The following is a 4,208-nucleotide window of genomic DNA, read 5'->3' as shown; positions in this document are numbered from 1 at the left end:
TTAAAATAGGTGTCATTTAAAATTGAAAACGACAACTAATGAACATGAACACAAACGGTTTCTTTCAAAGTTGAAAGTATTGTCGTTTGATTCTGGTTTTAGGGTAAAATTGAACCAAACCAATAATTGTTATCCCGTAGTATATGGTGTCTTAATGTAATGTAAATATGTTCAACAATGTTTGACCAATTTGATTCCAAATTCTTGTTATTTAGCTCAAACATAACTGGATATTGAAAATATGGAAGATGGTTATAAAAATTGATTTTAAGAATAAACAAAAATTTATACAAAGATCAAGAATTTCAATGATATAATTTTTAATTATACTTGTCAAAGATACAACTCCATCTTGTTAGCGTAGAATAATTACAAATCTTGACGATACTTATTTGGGGTATAAATACATGTGAAAGGATAAAAGATAATCACAATGATTTACGAAGATTATTTACTAAAATAACATACTTTAAATATATTATATAATATATTCGTTTACCCCCCCCCCCCCCCCCCCCCCAATCCAGCGAAACAGGTGGCAGATTAACGCGTAATTTTTCTCGAAACGTAACAAAGAAATGTCATGGTAGCGGTTTGGTAAATATGTCAGCCACTTGAAGCTTGGTCGGAATGAACTGGATATAAGCTTTCCAGCGGCTATAAGTTCTCAAATGAAATGATAATCGATGTCCATATGTTTTGCCTGTCGATGAGCAATTGGATTCTGACTAACAAATATAGCACTTAAATTATCACAAAAAATAGCTGGTCAACTAGTAGGTAAAGCATTTAGGTCCCGAAGAAGATGGGTAATCCAAATTAATTCGACAGCTGTATTTGTGATGGCTCTATATTGGCACTCACATCTAGACCATGACATAGTGGGTTACTTCTTTGCACTCCATGACACGAGATTACCTCCAAAAAAGATTGAATAGTCACAAGTCGATCGACATGTCTCTATACATTGGGAACAATTTGCATCAAAATACCCTACTAAAGAAGACTTAGTAAGATATGAAAAATGAAGACCATTAGAGAGAGTGCCATTTACATATCTTAGAATCTGCTTTACCGTTTGGGAGTGTTGAACAATCAACGAGTGTAAAAACTGACTTGCTTGATTTACCACATATGACAAATCAGGTCGAGTAATGGTGATATACTGAAGGGATCTAACTAGTGAGGGATAATAAGTAGGATATGAATATGGAATGTCAGTGCTTAAGAAAACATCATAAGTGGCAAGAGGCGTGCTCATAAGCTTATCCAAGAGATTTTCTCGCAAGATAATATCATGTAACAAAATGATAACAATAGGTAAACATTCGGCGATCAAACTACAACCAACCCTGTAGTAATATGACATATTGTGCACTATTCTGTGTTTTTTAATGCAAATGAAGTTATTACACTTAGAACTGCATGCAGAACACTATCTTTGTCCCCAATTTATGTTGAACGCTAAAGAATGAAACACAATTCACAAAAATAAGTATTAATTAATGCATTAAAAATAAAATTTATGCATTGGGTATACTTAGGAACAATTCATACTTAAATTGGATAAAGTATGTTGATATGATTTTGTGGATATAAAGATCATCAAAAACGATGATCGTATGCGGAAGTTATATCCTTTTTACCGATGCAAATTAGTTATATAACTGTTTTCCTGAAAATGACTGTCATATCACTTTGTTGGGATAGCTACATATTGTGTTAAGTGTTTTTAGCTCAGACTATTCCATAATATTTAATTTCATTATAAGTATATTTTTCACTCAGAGTTAAATCACTTTCGCGAAAGTGACAAATATAACTGAATTGTAACTTAAAACGTGTTTTAAACATTGCATCGTCTTTTGTTTGAGAATTTCAATTACATTTTTGGAATCAGCACGTTCAGGACAATTGACAGGCATGTTCTGAAAATTTTTACGAAATCGGGTTACGAGGTACGCACTTCAAGACAACGCATATCGGGAAAGGGTGACATCACCTATGTGACATCACATTTTTTGTTATAAATAAAAGCACAAATCAGCCACAAAAATCTTCACATCTCTCTCTCTCTCTCTTGGTTCTTTTTTCTCGGTTTGGCCACCGACGAGAAAGTTCGTATCACTACCTCAAGTCCCAAAAAATAGCTCAACTTTCCCAGATCTATTATTTCAAACTTATCATATAGGCGATGTACAAAACGTCATATAAATGGCTCATGGATCCCAGTGAGTATGATATTATCAACATAGACGAGTAAATATAATAGACAAGAACCATAGTGGAAAATAAACAATGATGTATTAGCCTGACTACACCCAAAACCTTATTGTGTCAAAAAGCTACTCAACTGCTGGAACCATACCCGTGGAGCTTGCTTAAGACCGTATAAAGTTTTGTTAAGACGACTGATATAGTCGGGATGCATTGAGTTGGTGAATCCTGGGGGTTATTCCAATAAAACAATCTCTTGTAAATTCCCATTTAAGCATGCGTTCTTGACATCTAGTTGGTGAATAACCCAATGATTAGCAATAAAAATAAACAAGACAAGTCTAACCATTGATGCCTTGATGACAGGACTAAACCTATGAGAGAAATAAAAACGAGGAATCTAGGTCAAACCTTGTGCGACTAGACGTGCTTTATATTTGTAGATAGTATCATCACAATTGTATTTGGTGCGAAAAACCCATTCAGAAGCGACCACGTTTGAAGATCTTAGATTATGAACAAGAGTCAACGTGTGATTCTGATGAAGAGCCAAAATTTCATTGTTCATAAAATCCTTTCAGTGTTGGTGTTTGAGTACAATATTAAAACCCTTGGGATTAGTTTATGTAAACAAAGCTTTGTGCAAACCTATTTGAGTAAAAGCAAGCAAATCAAAGATATGGAGAGGTTTAACTAGATCAACTTTGCCCTGCATAAACATGTGATGCAAAAAAATATGTTGGGACAAAATTTGAGGTGGTAGAAGCTGATGGTAGGTATATGTGAGTTGTATTTTCTGTAGATAGTATCATCACGATTGTATTTGGTGCGAAAAACCCATTCAGAAGCGACCACGTTTGAAGATCTTAGATTATGAACAAGAGTCAACGTGTGATTATGATGAAGAGCCAAAATTTCATTGTTCATAAAATCCTTTCAGTGTTGGTGTTTGAGTACAATATTAAAACCCTTGGGATTAGTTTATGTAAACAAAGCTTTGTGCAAACCTATTTTAGTAAAAGCAAGCAAATCAAAGATATGGAGAGGTTTAACTAGATCAACTTTGCCCTGCATAAACATGTGATGCAAAAAAAATATGTTGGGACAAAATTTGAGGTGGTAGAAGCTGATGGTAGGTATACGTGAGTTGTATTTTCTGAAGATTCCACCATGATGAGTACCATTTTTCAAAAATAGTTGACGCACTTGATGACTAATAAATTTTGAGCCACCATCACTTTGAAAAACCTTCATCTTGCAATAAAATTGTGTTTGAACCAAAGCAAGAAAGTTTTTTAACACACCAAAAAATTCATATTTGACCTTCAATGGATAAAACCACATAAAATGTGAAACATCATTTATAAATATGGCATAGTATCGATAACCATCAGTAAAATTGCCGGGATCTGGACCCCATAAGCCACAATGAACCAAATCAATAACATGCAAAGCTCGTTTATCATTTAAAATAAAAGGTAAACGATGTTGTTTAGAAAGTTGACATGAAGAGAAAATCGTGGGCTTTGGTAAAATAGAAGTAACAATTAAACAATGTTTGAATTTAAATTATAAACAACATTAAGGGAAACATGTCCTCAACGTTTATGACATGTCTCAAAATATGCCTTAAATGAAGAATCAAAAGAAGTAAAAAGTGATTGATGTCTCGAACTAAGTATGTAGAGCCCATATCTATATTTCCCTTTGGCTAGAATTCCCTTGGTAGCCCCTTCCCAAATTGCAAAATATCCACAAGAAAAAAGAAAATCAATTGAAAATTCATTAGTAAGTTTGCTCATAGATAGTAATTTCTTCCTAACGTGAGGTACAAAAAGAATATCATGCAATGCCAATCTAGATGAAAGAACTGTAGTACCAATTTGAAAAATGGGAAGAGCATTACCATTACTAAAAAAACTCAATCTTTTTCGTGATTGGGTTTAGATGAATCAACAAGTGCAAAATATGGATCCATATGCGTTGTAGCA

The sequence above is a fragment of the Lactuca sativa genome, chromosome 8, assembly GCF_002870075.4.
Source record: "Lactuca sativa cultivar Salinas chromosome 8, Lsat_Salinas_v11, whole genome shotgun sequence".
Classification (NCBI taxonomy): Eukaryota; Viridiplantae; Streptophyta; class Magnoliopsida; order Asterales; family Asteraceae; genus Lactuca; species Lactuca sativa.
Note: the sequence above shows the minus strand (reverse complement) of the source record.